Genomic DNA, 18,634 nt, shown 5'->3' on the forward strand with positions numbered 1-18,634 from the left:
TTAGAATTATTCTAATCATACAAAGCCAGATGATTGGTCATGAGATGGTAACTTCTAGGTGTCTTCTACTAATACAAATTACTAGGTGAGCATTAGAGTGGCCATTGTCAGAAATGAGAACATTGTGTCAAAAGGCAAAACTCAGATTTCTCTGATTTTCATGCACACTATGTTCTCACTTGGTATTAATGAATAAACAAGACATGTACATGCTTACTGAATTCTTACAAGTGAAAAATAATTAGCATTAGTATTCACACATTTTTCTTGTTTTCTGACACCATAGCTACCAAAGAAACTAGGTTTCACTGTAGTTCTCTATAGTCTAGCACCAAAGGTCAATTTGTTGAGCATCTGACAAGGCTCATGGCCTCACAGAGGGCCAGTTGTTGTTCAGAGATCAGTAGCTCATCCATTTCCTTTAGGAATTGAAGATCCTTCTCCCTGCACCTGCAGTATGCAGAAGCCTCAGAAACAATCTCCTTTTTCATGCTAGGAAAGGCATCTGGGAATGGAGCAAAACACTTCCTTACTTTTTTTTTTTAGTTTTGCCAGCATTGGTAGAGCTTAAAGTTACAATCCTCTCCTTCTTCCAGGAGGAAAGGGCATGTGCTTAGTAGGGATGGCATGGAATGGGAAAATGGTGGTTCATGTTGGTTTGTGGTTTGATTGGCTGAATTGGAGATTCATTTGTGATTCATTTGATTTATGAACCAGTTTGTGGTTCATTGGTTTGTTTGATTCAGGAGGTGTAAAACTCACTGGGAGTCTTCAGTGGGCTTTTCTCCACCTGCCCTCCAAGTCTGGAGAATATTGGATTTGGAATGTCTGAGTTATAGTCCCCCAAGGCAGATGCCCCCAGGAAACCTCAGCTTCAGCTCTCATGACATCTCTCCTCTCTTCATGCCGCAAAGTGAAAGCAGCAGAGACATGGTCTGTGCTCATACAGCAGAATAGGAGCTCCATGATTGGATTTCAGAGCTGCCAATCAATGGGCAACTGCTGTGCATGTTTCTAAGGCTCCCAGATGTCCATCCCCAGGGTTTCCTAGGAACTGATTGAAAAAAATGCCGGGCTGCCTGGGAAATGAACCACAAAACAACCCACCAAGGAAAAAAGGCAGTTCATTTTTTCAGTTCAGACATGGTGTGAGCCTTGAATTGGTTTAGAATGAATCACAAATCAGCCTAATTTGTAGTTCATTTTGTGCCCATCCCTAGTTTTTAGTGATGTGGAAGGCATCTTCCTTTTATCCTTCTGCAATATCTGGAATCTAACCTACTTACATGATGGGAGAAGTAAAGGATGAATTTGGTTGTGGTTGGTAGGATAGCTGGGGGTTGTATGTTACTTTGCTTCAGAGTAGACTTACTGAAAAGGCTCATACAGGAACTATATTCAGGCTCAAGACAATGACATTACATTAGCATTATTGCTAATAATTCAGTGGAGGCTGTGCATTATCCCAGTGCTTGTATTTGATATGATGATGTGTATCAGCAACAACACCTGCCTGTATACACATTTCTTAATTTGGCCACCCAGATATATTTTCTGCAAATGGGTTGGGGCACTTGCATGCACATAAATATTTATCAGTTGCTACTGACTGTGGACTTTAACAGAATGGTAAATTGGCAACCATCTGTGGTTCAGGTTTTTGATTGGGGGGAGTTAAATATGTTTCTATCCACATTAAATATTATTTTGAAGGACACTGAATGATCCTTAACTCCATATAAAAGAAGTATATCTGTCAAGTGATTAGACACCTCTTCTGCTAGGGGAAATAATCATGTTGGTTTCTAATGAACATGACCTTGCATTAATGTGCTAAATCTTTTTTTGCAGCAGTGCACTGACCACACTATTTGAGACACATGGATTAATTTATTTAACTTTGCTGCAAGGTTAGACTTAAAATGGCTTTTCTAAAAAAGAATTAAGGGGTTTCTTCCTTTTTGATGTGAGATAGCTCTGTCTATTTACAAAATTTATGTTCTGTCTTTCTGCACTCATGAGGGCCAATAAGCTTTCTAACAGATTAAAAACATACTTAATAAGAACTTGTCTAAAAAGCCATAAAAATTAAATAAAACACATCATTAAAACAATTTAAACTGGACTGTACAAAGAGATAAAAACAACAACACTGTTTTCCAGTGTGGGTTGCGGCTGGTCGCTGGTTGGGGGCCAGGTAGGAATTTTTCGCTTGCATTCTTGATTGGCAATTAGGATGGAGGTGTTTTTGCCTACCTTGCATTTAAACAGTGGATTTGGGATAATTGGCTTGGATGGTTGCTTGGCAGTGTAGGGCAGGTGTAAAATCGGAATCGGTGAGCATCTTTGGCATTGTAATTTTGGTATCAGGGGTTCATCATGAACAGCTTTCAGGTCTCCACGGCCCAGGACTGCTGCTGGGAGCTGCTTGGTTAGGCTTATCTCTGCAAGTTGTAAAACTTCAGTGATGGCTTCCCATGGTGGCAACCACTTGCCAGGCTGCTGGCCAGGAGCCAGAATTTGGCTTTGGGTTGGGGCTGAGTGCTCGCCCAAAGTAGGCAAGAAGGTTGGTCAATAGGTGACACCTGCCTGGCCTTTGTTCCACACCTGCAAATCCTTCCCCCTTTGCTGCTTAGTTATAAAGTTTAATAAAGTGGCCCTTGTTTGATTCCAAGATGGTGTCTGTCTTGTCATTTCAACTGGGAGAGGGCAAACATAGGGCAGGAACACCAACTGAAACAAAAAAGTCTTTATCCACTGACAGAAGATGGCAACAGAAGGGGACACATGAGTCTCCCTGAGGAGAGAGTTCCAGAGTTTTGATGTCACAGTTGAAAAGGTCCTCTTCCAGGTTGCCATCTGCCAAAGTTCAAAAAGTGGGGGCACCCTCCTTCAGATATGTTGGTCCCAAGCCAAATAGGGCTTTGAAAGTCACCACCAGCACCTTGAATTGTGCCTAGAAACAGACCAGAAACCAGATCGGCCAGGACTATAGTGTTATGATCTGTACACTTCAATCAACATCCTTGCTGTAGCATTGTATGGTAGTGAAAAGTGCCATCAAGTCATAGCTGACATGGTGACTTCTTAGGGTTTTCAAGGCAAGAGACATTCATTGCCTGCCTCTGCTTCACCACTTCATTATTCCTTGGAGGTCTCCCTCCAAATATTAGCCAGGGCTGACCCTGCTTAGCTTCTGAGATCTGATAACATCAGGCTGGTTTGGTTTATCCAGGATAGGGCTGCATTGTATATCAACTGAAGTTTCTGAACACTTTTCAAGGACAGACCTACAAATATACAATAGACAGACAGACGGACAGACAGACAGACAGACAGACAGACAGACAGACAGACAGACAGACAGACAGACAGACAGACAGACAGACAGACAGATAGATAGATAGATAGATAGATAGATAGATAGATAGATAGATAGATAGATAGATAGATAGATAGATAGATAGATATGTAAATATTCTAGGAATGTTTTATGTTGATTTCACATCTGAAGTTTTTTCAGTAGTGAACATTGTGCAACATCTAGCATGTAGCGTGTTTGACAATATTTTACAACTGACATCCCATAAATGTCAAAATATGACTGCATCAAATCTATATACTAATAGTGAAGTTGACCAAATCTTTGGATACTTAAATCTTGTGTGATGCTGTGAACAGGCAAAACTGATCTTTCTACAGACCTGAAAAGGGCCCCAGGTTTGCAGAAATATGTGAAATACAAAAAACAAACAAACCTAACATTGAACTGTTTAAAAACAAAAAAAGATAAAAGGAGAGCCTTAGCTTTAAGAAATGTATTACCTCAGTGGCTTTTAGTAGGCAACCACAGCATTCCAAGCTTGTTTCTGTCAGTAAAAGGCAGGAGGAGGAGGAGGTAGGGCCCTTTCCAGGCCTATTCTAACCCTTTGAGCAAGAACTCATTTGGGCCAGGCTTGACTAGAATTCCCACCATGAGGTTGGGAAATTCCTGGAGATTTTGTGATGGAGTCTGAGGAGGGTTTGGGGAAGGGAGAGGTCTCAGCCACAAATAATGTCTCAGAGTCCATCCTCTAAAGCAGTGTTTCCTAAACTTTTCTTTCCCATGGCACAGTTATTTTTACATTTCTCCTTCATGGCCCACTAAAATTTGAGGGTGGAGCCAGGAGACTTTGGGAATGGAGCCAGGAGACAGGAATTATGTCATTTCCTGTGGTGTCAAGGACCAAGTGATGTCACTTCCAGGGCACACTGAACCAAAACTCCACCTTTTCCTGTGATGTCACTTCCAGGGCACTCCCCCAAACCTGCCTCTTCTTCGGAAGTAAATTCATTTTCAGAAAAATCTCTCTGAAACTCATGCTGAGTCAAAATGGGGGTGGAAAGTGGGCGGTCCTCTCTTTTCACCCCCACACCTGCATGCACCTATCTGTTCTCCAGCTTGCAAGCACTCCTAATGCCCATGTTCAATTGTCTGCACTACCTACACATCCCTTCCTCAATAGCACTGGCCACTGTATGCAATTGGGTATGCAATTGGGAATGCAGTTGCCATTGGTATCAGGAATGCCAGCACTGTGTACCACCCACACTGGGTCCTGGCAGCTGCTCTATCTCAAAATATGCTGACACATTTAGTAGGCCCTTCCTTCAGCTGCCTCAAGCTACAACCAAGCTTGCTTGGTTTCAAGAAAATCTTTCGACAGCTATTTTTCATACTTTTCTTTGGTTGAAACATGGGGAAATTGCTGTGAAAGGTAGCAGAGAATTGTATTGAAATTAATGAATTAATTTCAAGTTATATGAAGTTCATACAAGCTTTTCTGCAATTATCCCAAAAAGGATATTTATGAGGGGCTTGCAGCTTTTTACTGGCTGTGTTTCCCATGCCTTTAAAAGCAACCTGTTGTGCAGATACTTAGCCAGTGAACTACTTTCATCCTTTTTAATATCTACAGGAGGAGTTTAATGTTGGTGTCAGACAGCTGTTAAAAGCAGGACCAGTAAAATGGTGCCAAGTTCATAGTACCATCTCTTCCAGTGCTGTTGAGATATACTGCAGAAATCTCCATTAATCTCTTTCTGCCCCACACCTCTTACTCTCACTCACTCACACAGAAATCTCATAGAAGGCCACTTGGCTACAACTGGGGGTGCCAAATTTTCATTGGCAGAGCTCCTATGTCTGCAACAACAGTATGATGAACAGAAAAGTTTCATCCAGTAAAAATGGAAGGAAAGAAAAGGAAAGAATGAAATGAAAGGAAAGGAAAGGAAAGGAAAAGAAAAGAAAAGAAAAGAAAAGAAAAGAAAGACATGGAAAGAAAAAAAACATAAACATAAGAGGAGCCATGTTGGATCAGGCCAGTGGACTATCCAGTTCAAAATTCCCTCATACAATGCCTAAAAAGCACCAGAATGTCCACCAGTTGGGCCAGGGCACTAGAAGCCCTCCAACTGTTGCTTCCCCACCTCCCAGCACCAAGAATACAGGCAGAGCATCACTTGTAGGGAAAGAAAGAAAGAAAGAAAGAAAGAAAGAAAGAAAGAAAGAAAGAAAGAAAGAAAGAAAGAAAGAAAGAAAGAAAGAAAGAAAGAAAGAAAGAAAGAAAGAAAGAAAGAAAGAAAGAGCAAAGGGGGAAAAAAGCCTTCCTCACCATCAGATGACCCCAGCCAGCAAAAATTCTGCCCAGGGGTCGTTTGGTTAAAAAAAAATAACTACTAGAATGTCTACTCCCTGCCTCTCCTGGCTGAAAAAAAACAGACCCTTCTTTGCCGCCCAGGTCTCCCGGGGAAATCTCCCCAAAAGAACATACTGCAAGGCACATGAAAGCTCATACCTTGAAGAACACTTCATGGGTCTAAAGTGTCAGTGGATGCTAGCTTTTCTCTCAAACACTGGGAGCAGGAGAGATGGAAGGAGAGGCAGCCCAGCTCCTCTCTGCACAACAGAGAGGAAAGGTAAATACAGTCAAAACCATTGGTGAAGCTTGGAGGCTATTTAAAACTACAATCCTAGAAGCTCAGATAAAATATATACCACAAGTTAGGAAAGGCACAACAGGTATAGAAAAAGGCCTGCATGGTTAACAAACAAAGTAATGGAAGCTGTAAAAGGTAAGAAGGACTCCTTTAAGCGGTGGAAAGCTAGTCCAAATGAGATTAATAAAAGGGAACACATGATGTGGCAAATCAAATGCAAGACTGTGGTCAGGCAGGCAAAAAGGGACTATGAGGAGCATATTGCAAAAAACATAAAGACCAACAATAAAAATTTCTTCAAATATATAAGAAGCAGGAAAGCAGCCAGGGAGGCAGTGGGGCCCTTGGATGACCAAGGGGTCAAAGGATTACTGAAGGAGGATAGGGAAATGGTTGAGAAGCTGAATGCATTTTTTGCCTCCGTCTTCACTGTGGAAGATGAGAAGTGTTTGCCTGCTCCAGAACCATTTATTTTGGAAGGGGTGTTGAAAGACCTGAGTCAGATTGAGGTGACAAGCGAGGAGGTCCTACAACTGATAGACAAATTAAAAACTAATAAGTCACCAGGTCCGGATGGCATACATCCAAGAGTTCTGAAAGAACTCAAAGTTGAACTTGTGGATCTTCTGACAAAAATATGTAATCTTTCATTGAAATCTGCCTCCGTTCCTGAGGACTGGAAGGTAGCAAATGTCACCCACATCTTTAAAAAGGGTTCCAGAAGAGATCCGGGAAATTACAGGCCAGTCATTATCAAGGACAGAATGAGTAGGCACATTGATGAACACGAGTTATTGAGGAAGACTCAGCATGGGTTCTGTAAGGGAAGATCTTGCCTCACTAACCTGTTACAGTTCTTTGAGGGGGTGAACAAACATGTGGACAAAGAAGACCCGATAGATATTGTTTACCTTGACTTCCAAAAAGCTTTTGATAAAGTTCCTCATCAAAGGCTCCTTAGTAAGCTTGAGAGTCATGGAGTAAAAGGACAGGTCCTCTTGTGGATCAAAAACTGGCTAATTAATAGGAAGCCGAGAGTGAGTATAAATGGGCAGTCTTCGCAGTAGAGGACGGTAAGCAGTGGAGTGCCGCAGGGCTCAGTATTGGGTCCCATACTCTTTAACTTGTTCATAAATGATTTGGAGTTGAGAGTAACCAGTGAAATGGCCAAGTTTGCAGATGACACTAAATTGTTCAGGGTGGTGAGAACCAGAGAGGATTGTGAGGAACTCCAAAGGGATCTGTTGAGGCTGGATGAGTGGGCGTCAACGTGGCAGATGAGGTTCAATGTGGCCAAATGCAAAGTAATGCACATTGGGGCCAAGAATCCCAGCTACAAATACAAGTTGATGGGGTGTGTGTCAAGCATGCGGGTTCAATGACGAGTCGAAGTTGATACAAAGACTACATTTATTGATAGACCGATACTTCTGTGTAACAAGTTCTTGAGAGTAATTCTGCATATACATTGATACAATACTTTTAAGGTTTACTTCAAAAGGATTCCAAAGGATGGGGGTGCGGGGTAACTCTCACACATAAACTATCATAAATGTCTACATTCTCACAGTGTTATCAGAACTCTGTCCTTGCTTTCCCCATATGTGCCGCACTTCCTACCAGGAATGTATGGGAAGGTGCTGATTACTTCTTCTCAAGTTAGTTTCATTTCTCACTACTTCTATTTTCAGGCAATAAAGCAAGAAGGGGGGAGGGAAAGAATAATAATCTAGCAAAGCTGGGTCCTCCATGATACTTCACAGACCAGGGTTAGGCAGGACCCTATAGCAATAAATTATCAATGGAATTTCACCATGCTTGATAGTGTGAACTGGCAGAGACTGACCAAGAGAGAGATCTTGGGCTCATGGTAGATAACTCACTGAAAATGTCAAGACAGTGTGCGATTGCAATAAAAAAAGGCCAACGCCATGCTGGGAATTATTAGGAAGGGAATTGAAAACAAATCAGCCCGTATAATGCCCCTGTATTAATCGATGGTGTGGTCTCATTTGGAATACTGTGTGCAATTCTGGTCACTGCACCTCAAAAAGGATATTATAGCATTGGGAAAAGTGCAGAAAAGGGCAACTAGAATGATTAAAGGTTTGGAACACTTTCCCTATGAAGAAAGGTTAAAACGCTTGGGGCTCATTAGCTTGGAGAAACGTCGACTGCAGGGTGACATGATAGAGGTATACAAGATGGGATGGAGAAGGTAGAGAAAGAAGTACTTTTCTCCCTTTCTCACAATACAAGAACTCGTGGGCATTTGATGAAATTGCTGAGCAGTTGGGTTAGAACGGATAAAAGGAGGTACTTCTTCACCCAAAGGGTGATTAACATGTGGAATTCACTGCCACAGGAGGTGGTAGCAGCTACAAGCATAGCCAGCTTCAAGAGGGGGTTAGATAAAAATATGGAGCAGAGGTCTATCAGCGGCTATTAGCCACAGTGTGTGTGTGTGTGTATTTATAATTTTTTTGGCCACTTTGTGACACAGAGTGTTGGACTGAATGGGCATTGGCCTGATCCAACATGGCTTCTCTTATGTTCTTACGTTAACACATAGATGGGGCAGGGCTAGCTTTGCTGGAGGCGGGGCTAGCTTTGGCTTTTCTTGTGACCCGGTAGTGAGGCTTCCGTGGCCCGGTACCAGGTCACGACCCTGCAAATGGGAAACACTGCTCTAAACGAGTCATTTTCTCCAGGGGGACAGATCTCTGTTGTCTAGTGTTAGGTTGTAATTCTGGGAAATCTTCACACCTAGCGGTTGACAACCCTAGGTCTGGAAGCAACTTCTGGGTAACTTGATACCACCTGACTTGCATGACTTAACCACCCTATAGCTTCATTCAAACAGGCAACTTGGCTCGACACAGCTCCCTCCCTCTGGATTTCAAAGGTGTGGTCACACAGCGCACAACTGAGTCTGAAGTGCATCTACCTCATAATGGCTCTGCTTTAAAGCTTGGCTCTGCTTTAAAAAACTACCAGGTAGTTCCCAATGGCAAACTGCTCAAGTGCTTGCATGGTGGTTTTTCTGGCCATCTGAACTGCTGGGGTGCACCATGCAAGTGCCTTCCATGCGCATGAGCGGTGTGACCACTCCTCCAGCCTGTGCCTCTCATGGCAGCTAGGCATGCATTATCTGCTCACAGCAGGGTGCCTCGAACAATGCTAGCTTTTTTTTCAGCCAAGAGGTGGCTGCCACAATCTGTCAGTCTGAATCCAGCCTATGAAAGCCACTGTGGTATAGAGTAGTGTTAGAATTTTAGAGTGGTGTCTGGAAGACCCAGGTTCAGATCCCTATCTTGTTGTAAAAGCTCACTGAGTGATCTTGGACTGGTCATATATTTTCAGCCTAATCTACCTCATAGGGTTATTGTACAGATAAAAAGGAGGAGAGGAGAATAATATGAGTTGCTTTGGTATCCACTGTGGAGAAAGGTAGGGTATTAATGAAGTAAATATATAGTGAGATTGGGCATAATAACTATTGCATAAAGGAAAGGGAACTCATGCTAAATATAATTGATGCAAATTACCATTGACTTTAACCAAAATCAAGATCAATGAAGGATTTCAAGATGAGTAGCCATGTTAGTCTGTCTGTAGAAGTAGAAAAAGTGAGCAGTGACGCATGAAAGCTCATATCCTACAAAAACTTTGTTAGTCTTTAAGGTGCTATTGGACTCTTTCTCTTTTCTAAAGAAGAATTTGCAAGTGACACAGCATTTTGAAGGAAGGTACTCCCAATATGTAACTTGACTGAAATTTCAAAGAACTGGTTTTATACACTTTTAGGAGTATAATGTTTAGTTTCAGCTAAAGATAAATTTGAGGATAAATGTTAGTGTTTTCCTCAATTCAATGTTTTTAAAAGTCACTGGAAGTAATATAATTTTCACTAAAATAAATTTCAGCAAGTTTTCACTTTTCTGTGGTTTAGACATTTACTTCTGAACACGCTAAAATGGAGTCACCAACTTCCCCTTTTTACAGGGTACACTGAAACCTGCTGTCACCACATTTGTACTACTGCCTACTGAAGATTTACATACATTTCTGTGTACAGATTTATGTACACAGGAAGTAAAAACAGACATAAACAGAGGCATGTAGTTTCTAAAATATGATGGCTGAAGGTCAAAAGCAAGAATAGTAGTAGAACCTGCGAAGATAGCCAGATGCAAGACAAAAGGATAAAGCCTCTGAGAAGCCTTCCCCTAAACTCACCCCTAATCAAAGTATAAACTAAAACTGAGTGGTTGTACATAGTTACAGTGAATAACCTTTCAGATTTTATAGCTTCCCGAGTCAGTAGTACCTATTAGCAATTATTTTACCACCAGTTTTCTTGGTAGAAACTGGAAAGAGAAAATAAGTACAGAGAAACATCAGAAAATAATAGTTTGCTTGCTTGCAATTTTATCTCCCAGAGACTGTAAGAATAGTAGCTTTCAGTAGTGTTACATGTAAAGGATTCAGCAGGGTGCAGGGGGAGACGTGTAACAAATTCATTACCGCATTGCACCTTTTCTGGCATGCATCAGTAAGTGGGTCAAAATCACAGCTTGGATTACATTGCTAACACATTTGGCAGACTTTGTGTGAACACAGTCAAATGATGTTTACATGTCAGGAAGCAAGCTGCTTTATTTTAAGTATGGATCACCAGAAGGATATATAAAAGCACCTTATGTCCATGTCCACAGCCTAGATGTGTGATGGCAGAAGAGAGTCAAATAGTTCAGCCTAAAATGTCATAATTATTCATCACATACACTATTAAACTTTAATTCATTTTTTCACATTTCATGGGATCTTTAGCAATTGACAGCTCATCAGCATCCCCATGGGAAGAAAGTGTAGTCTTTCACGGTGAACCTAACCAATGCTTGTTGTATTCCCTTATATTTCTGTAATGCTGCTTTTTCCTACAGTGATAGTCTTTACAATCTTCCCTTGAATATTCCATCAAGTATCCCCCCCACACACACACACCAAATTACACAGCCAGCCCCCACATACTCAGGAGTGAAGAAGAGCTGATCTGCAGCGACAAAACTTCTTCCCCTGACACCCAGTGTGTGTTTCCTACTCTCCTTATAAGAGTGGAGCTCTGAAGATTCATTATCCTTTGGTTGGGAAACTACATGCTGACCCAAAGCTTGGTACAGACTATGTCTGAGCATTGTCTTCCACAGAATATATATCAGCAGATGAACCAAGAGATCCGGCAGTATTTCCTTTCTTCAGTTATGCGGCCTCAGCGATTTTCTTCACCAATCCTCCTTGGGCCAGTCTGTCATAGGGAGTTGGTTTAGGATAATTTCTCTTTATCTTTAAGGTGCTACAGGTGGTGTACCATTACCCTATGCTCCCTCAATCACCTGCACAAGAAGGGAGCTTAACGCTCCTCTCCACACCTGTGCAGAACAACCAAAGGACTATAATTAACCAGAGACAAATATAACTTCTTTAATAGTTTTATAGCATTTCAAAAGAAGATACTTGTGTGCTGAGCTAGGAATTATTTATTTATAAAACCATTTGGAAGATACAGAGGACAACTTACAATGCAGTTCTATGTAGAGTTACCCAGTCGAAGTAATTGACTTCACTAGGATTGCCAGCTCTAGCTTGGGACATTATTGGTAATTTGGGGATGGTGCATGGAGAGGGCAGAGATTGGGGAGGGAGGGAAACTCAGTAGGGGAAGGACAGGAATTCCATTTTTTCTAGACTGCTTGTTACACTATGTCAACTTCTCAAGCTACCATTTCTTCTATGGGAACTGATCTCTGCAGTCTGAAGATGATGTAATATCAGAACTCTAGGCCCCTCACCTTGAAGTTGGTAAGTTTACAGTGGACTGGGACTGTAATAACTCTGTATAGATATTTCATTATTAGACTGAGCAAAACATATTGCAGAAGGGCTTATTTCCAATTAATCCTTTTGGGAACTACCTCTTTTAGAGTCCTTTATATGAAAATGGCAAACTGGCTATGACCAAAAGCATTCTGTCATATTCCAAATCACAGATTTGCAAACTTGCTGTAATGTTACCAAGATTCACATTGCTGGAAAATGAAGTAAGACACAACAGATGTGAAAAGAGTTGTGCTGTATGATAAAATTACAAAAAAGATACACACACACACATAATTTCTTATGCATTGGTGGGAATGGTGGGTTTTGTGTATGTCCCTTCCAAGGAAGGGAAGAGGAGGTTATGCTGTACATCTAATGATTCTGTTCTTTCAGTTTGGAAGGCAGTACTCAAATACTAGGGAAAGTTGCATTAATTTCTGGTATAATGATATCCCTAGAGCCATGCTTGTAATTAGTATCAAGCAAAACAATCACATACTTTGTACCCTACCCCACCACAATACAGTAACATATTAATATTAAATATGTTACTATAACCAGAAGCTATGAGGAAAGATTGGAGTTGCTGGAGGAGACTGGCCTGTTAATCCCTGCCACGAGGCCCAGCCCCTAACCTATCTAACTGGGCTGTTGTGAGGAGAAAACAGAGAGAGGAAAAATATGTTCACTGTCCTGGACTCCCTGGTTTCCTAGTCCTAACAATCAATTCCTAGCCTCACCACCACAATTGCACATTGCAGCATTGTTGTGTTCCTTTAAAATTTATTTATGCATTATGAACATACTTGATCCAAAATCTGCATGACAAACTTTTCCTATTCTGTGAGTTTATGTTTAAAATGCCCTATTAGAGTTCTGTGCTGAGGGTCTCAGCATACCAAAGAGAAAAGAAAGTGGAGTTATTGATTGAAAGCATTGAAAAAAAATGTTCATCTATCTATATCTTTGAGTCACAGTGTTGTCTTGGGGAATTTTGCCAATTCTAATCTCTCCCCCCCCACCCCCCGCCGCCCCTTCCCCTCCTTTGGGAGGTTAATAGGGATCACTCCATGAACATAGCCTGCTCAACGTTGCTTTGGCATTTAAGGGCTTCAGTGCACTGGTGCCTTACCACACACATTTATCTCATCTTAATGTGATAGCAATGAAAATCTCACCTGTGGAACTGGCATGAAACATAGTTTAGAGTCTCCATAGCCTGAATCTCTGTACAAAGAACTGGCCCAGATTGAAGAGGAGCTGAATTTATAGTGCTTCAGTTTATGCCATAATGAAGCGACATTTGGGCAGATCAATTAACCTGCATACTCCTTGACTTCACTAAGACTGAGATCACACACACTAAACAATGCACTTCAGTGCACTTTCCAACTGGATTGTACTGTGAGAACTGGCAAAATCCAGTTGGAAAGTACATTGAAAGTGTATTATTTAGTGTGTGTGTTCACAGCCTAAGACTCTCATGTCTCCTCCGCCAGCTAATACAAGTGAGACACAGAAGTATATCATGAGCCTAGTAACTGTCTGCTATATTAAAGATGTTATCCCTTGGAATATAGCAATGCCTTCCATACAAAGAACAAGAAGAGAGAAGATCCTGTAGGTGGCAGCAAGCTCTAGCTAGATAAATCCTTTGGGGAGTACCTTCTTTTCAAAGCAGCTTCTTGTCAGTTTTCTGGAATAGTCTAGAACTCAGCTAGCAAGACAACTAGGTTTATCTCTTCTCTTTTCTATTCAGCTTGTTAGCTCCACAAATAAAGCTTTTGTTGATTTTGGTTTCCTAACTGCTACACAGGCACTCTGCCAACAGGGTTCTGGCCCTGAGGATATGCAGCAAAACTGATTAAAAAGATAAAAATAGCTAGAAGCCATTTAAGTGCCAGCAAGAACAGAACAAAAGCTGAAACAAAGTTGGTGACCTCCTTCACTGCATGGCATGGCCATTGCATACATAATCTTCCAGCTAATAATTACCAGATCTTGAGAGAAAGGATGAAGACTTCTTTAGTTGAAAAAGACCTTTGAGGAGTCACACAAGGGGGAAGACCAGAAGAAGGAGCAGGTTCACAGTTGACTTGGGGCCAATTGAACAGTAAGACTTGATCTGCTGTTGTTTCAGTTTTAACTGATCACCACTGTTTAAGGGTCACTGAAATGCAAGAATGCCATTCTCCAGGTGGGGGTAGGGGCATCACCTGATTTCCTGGGATCCTGCCTGCAGCTGGCCAGTGTGGAGAACCCCTGCCCCCAAGCACCACCCCAAAGAGTGACCACCCCTCTCCCTCCCCTTCCACATGATTTAGAGGGTCCTCCAGCTGATTGGTAGGAGCATATGGCCAACCAATCAGCTGGAGGGCCCTTTAAATCTTGCAGGAGGCAGGGTGAGGGGTGGCCTCTGGCTGCACACCTGAACTCCAAGAAGCAAATTTGCCACTGGAGTTCAGGTGCACGCTGTCTCCACTTCTTGCAAACAGTATTTAAGTGGTCCTTTTAAATGCTGGCGAGAAGTGAGGGGAGGGAATGCCTGAACTCCAGCAGCAAATTTGCCACTTGGAGTTCTGGTGCACATGGCCCCGCCTCTTGCAAACACCATTTAATGGGCCTCTTTAAAATAAATTTTAAGCACGTGAACTCAGAAATTACAACTCAAAATTCAGAAAACTTCAAGTCAATGAGATAAAAGATCACATCAGCAACACACCTGGAAGAGGCTTGGCGAAGAAAGTACACAGACCCATGATCACCTGGTTGGCTTGGAGAGGGAATCTTGGAAAAGAAAGCCCAATTTTAATTCTAACATTTTAGAATTTGAATATTGGAATTTGTATGTCTAGGTTTTAAATTGTGTCTGCCTTCACATGAATATTCTGTTATTTGGTTATATTGCACATTTTGTTAGGCTATGCCACGTTATGTTACTTGATGGGTCTCTGACCATATTAAACAGAATGAATGAATGGAAAAGAAAGCACATCTTGCATGTTGCTTGTTCCAAGCCCCTGCTCCCACCCAGCCATCACTACCCAGTGTATCAGACTTGAGCTTGAAATGGAAAATGTGCTGGATGCAATTTCATTTCAAGCATCCATTCTGTCACTTGACAGCAGTGGCAGAGGAGAGAAGCTTATCATGGTAGGGTCCCCACGACCAGCACAGAGGGAAGAATGACATATCATCCCTGAAGTCTTTGCTTGTGAATGTATAAATGGCATGCATTTTAGTATCATATAAATTGCTTTAAAACAGAGGTGTCAAACTCATTTGTTATGAGGGCCTATTCTGAAATAATTGTCACTTCGTCAGGCTGGGCCATGCATACCATAAATTGTAAATAGATATACCAGAGATATAAACTTTACAAAGCTGATTTCAGATGGCAATAGCAGATGAATGATGAATGATAGCAGATGAACAGCAGATGAATGACAATAGCAGGCTTGATTGGATTAGGTGTAATATGCAGAGGGCAATAATGTGGAGATACTAGTGTTGGTGAAAAGACAGGAAACCTAAATCTCAATTCCATCCAGGAGGATTCAGGCCAGGAGAATACAAAGAATAAATGGACGTTAGCAGGGGTCATTTTGTAGAAAAATAGGTGGTGGAGCTCATTAGAATAACTCATTAGCATATGCCACCTCCCCCAACCAAAGGCAACCTGATGCAAGAGATCCAGCCAGCCCAAGCAGGTCTCTCTCGCCTGGGGCTCTCCTTGGCTGCCCCCTCCCATAGTCAAAAGGCCAGCAAACCACTTGCTGCCCAAAATCAGAAGTGGAGAAACTCAGGGGGCATGGGCTTCTCCAGGGGTTAATGAGGGCTGCTGGAGGCATGGCAAAGCCCCTGGGGGTGGGCTGGCTGGCTGCCTGCTCTTCTAATCCAGGGGTTGTTATGCAGCTGCACCTACCATTCAATGGATAAGGTAGGTGGGGAGGAAAAGATGGGGGGTGTCAGAAAGGTTCAGGAGCTATGCTCCTGTGAACTTCTGCTGAATCTGAAGCCCGGGCATTAGAAAATGACATTAGAAATCACAACATTCAGTCGCTGACCTAAGAGTAGCCAGGGCCGGATCTACATTTTTTTTTTGGGGGGGGCAAAACAAAAAAATAGCGCCCCCACTCAAAAAATAAAGGGACCCATGGACAATTTGACACACACATTCCATTTAAACACCCCATTGGGTGTTTGTATGAGGAGTGGAAGCCTCAGCAGGGCTGGCCCTAGAGCGTTTTGAGCCCTAGCCAAAACTAACTTTGTGCGCCCCTCTGCAGCGCCACATCAGAGAAGGGGTTTAAATTCCCTTCTCTAGAGTTGTGCAGCAGTGGTGAAAGGATAGGAACCTAGAATCATAGAGTTGGAAAAACCCAGGTTGGTTTTCCCTTCTCAATATGGCATGCATTTCTTTCCAGGGATCTGACGGCTGTTTTCATTTCTTTAAGTGCATAAACTGTTTGGAATCTGCAGCAAAGAATGCCACAGTCCCAAGCATACATATTTGATACTAAATGCTGAGCTATGTGGAACTTACTTCTGAGTAAAGGTTCAGGACTCTCAGCTGCAATTTTAGGTCCCCTCTCCTCTAGTCACATTAAATTCAGTAAGACCAGTATAAAATTTAGTGAGCTTCTCACCTTGAAAAAGGAGAACTGGTAATAATATTACCGTATTTGCCGGCGTATAAAACGACTGGGCATATAAGACGACCCCCCAACATTTCCACTCAAAATATACTGAGCGGAGCCTTTGGGTGCAAGCTCTGGAGGCCTTTTGTCCGAGAAGCACCCACGACGGTCAGCCAGGGCGGTCTTAAGTGCTGCCTGGGTTCCCTTCCCGGGTCGGATACTGCCGCACAACTGGTTTGGGGATTGCACCCATGCTGCTCCTCTTGCCCCCCCCAGCCGCCAGACGCAACAGGGTCGAGGTGGGGTCGCCGGTGCGAAGGTTCGGCTGGTCTCTTGGCAGTCTTGCTCGCTTCGGTGGGGGGGGGGGGTCGAAGAGCCCAGTCTGCCCCACCCGAGGGCTTGTAGGGTTTGGCTGCACAGGCGCCATGACCCGCACTCCCCCCCTCCCTAGACACACCGGCTGCTCCCGCCACCTCACTGCCGAAGTCTCCTCCTGGCCCCCGAGTCCCTTTCAGGGCCCGCTGCCAACCTGTGGGGGCGGGGTGGCTTTGGACAAGAGCCGTCTTGAGTGGGAGCCAGCTGGTGGCAGAGCGGGGGGACGAGCAGCATGCACGGGCCCGAGAGCCGCCCGCGGCCCCGGCCGGGCTCTCTTCTCCCTTCTTCCTGCCTGGACTCACGAGGCCTGTAGGAGAACGGCTGGAGCCGCAGCCACATCAAGGCCTGTAGAGCCGCTTGAGCAGCCGGACGGGACCCCCAAACCGCTGGACCAAGAGCAAAGCGCGGCGGCTCCAGCAGCACTTCCAAGGTGGCCTCCCGAAAGCCCGGCTGCTGCGTCTGGGGGACGAGCAGGGAACCCTCCTATTCAACTGAAGTGCACCCGGCGTATAATACAACCCCCCCACTTGGAGGCATGTTTTTCAGGGCAAAAAAGTCGTCTTATACGCTGGCAAATACGGTAATAGTTTTGTTCCTGTATAGGGTGCTGTATAGACCGAGGAGGTTACAGCTTGCATTTTGGCAAAGAGGGGAAAAAAGGGGGAAGAGCTAAGGATTGCAAGGGACAAGTAAGCGGAAATGCAGTGTTTGCAGCAGGATACTCTAAAAACTGGGTCTGGGTAAAAGTCAGATCTACATGGATCTTCATGAATTCATATGATTTTTGCTTTGAAATGAAATCAAACCACTATTATTCTGTAGATTCTGTCCTAGATTATAGGAAAAAAGGAAAGGTCCTCTGTGCAAGCACCAGTAGCTTCTGACTCTGGGGTGAAGTTGCTTTCACGTTTTCATGGCAGACTTTTTATGGGGTGGTTTGCCATTGCCTTCCCCAGTTTTTTACACTTTCCTCCCAGCAAGCTAGGTACTCATTTTACCGACCTCAGAAGGATGGAAGGCTGAGTCAACCTTGGGCTGGCTATCTGAATCCAGCTTCCACCAGAATCAAACTCAGGTCATGAGCAGAGAGTTCAGACCGCAGTACTGCTGTACTGCTGCTTTACCACTCTGTGCCATGGGGCCGCTAGCTTAGACTATAGGCAGGACCACAAAAATAATGCCTTCACAGATTTGTGGCGCCTCACCAGTGCAAAAACAGGATTCCAAAGCACAGATCCTCATGAATTCATGTGATTTTTATGGTGAAATGAAATGAAACCACCATCATGCTGTAGATCCTGTCTTAGACGATAGGCAGCACCAGAAAAATCATGCGTCCATGAATCTGTGGTGCCACAACAGTGGAAAAGCATGTTTCCAAACCACGGATCCTCATGGTTCCTCATGATTTTTGCTTAGGATCCCCCACAAGCTCACCATCTATTCTTATATCATGTCCATGGGCAAAGTTTGCACCCCAGGAATTGTAGATCTACGACTTCGTGGCAGCACCATGGACCAAAAACTTGGTTTTGAACCATGGATCCTCATGGATCCTCATTATTTTTGCTTTGGGCCACCCCAAGCTCACCATCCAATCACAAGGGCAGAGTTTGCACCACAGAAATCATGGATTCACGACTTTGTGGCAGCACCATGGACCAAAAACTTGGTTTTGAACCATGGATCCTCATGATTTTTGCTTTGGATTGCCCCAAGCTCACAATCCAATCACATACCATGTCCATGGGCAGAAT

General features: G+C 43.3%; 1 protein-coding gene across 1 annotated transcript in view; it reads right to left on the minus strand.

Annotated features, from left to right (window-relative positions):
• The window catches only part of LOC132569389 (protein eyes shut homolog), a 219,377-nt gene that overhangs the window by 10,662 nt on the left and 190,081 nt on the right, over positions 1 to 18,634 (minus strand). The window lies entirely within an intron of this gene.

Source organism: Heteronotia binoei, chromosome 1 (assembly GCF_032191835.1).
Source record: "Heteronotia binoei isolate CCM8104 ecotype False Entrance Well chromosome 1, APGP_CSIRO_Hbin_v1, whole genome shotgun sequence".
NCBI lineage: Eukaryota > Metazoa > Chordata > Lepidosauria > Squamata > Gekkonidae > Heteronotia > Heteronotia binoei.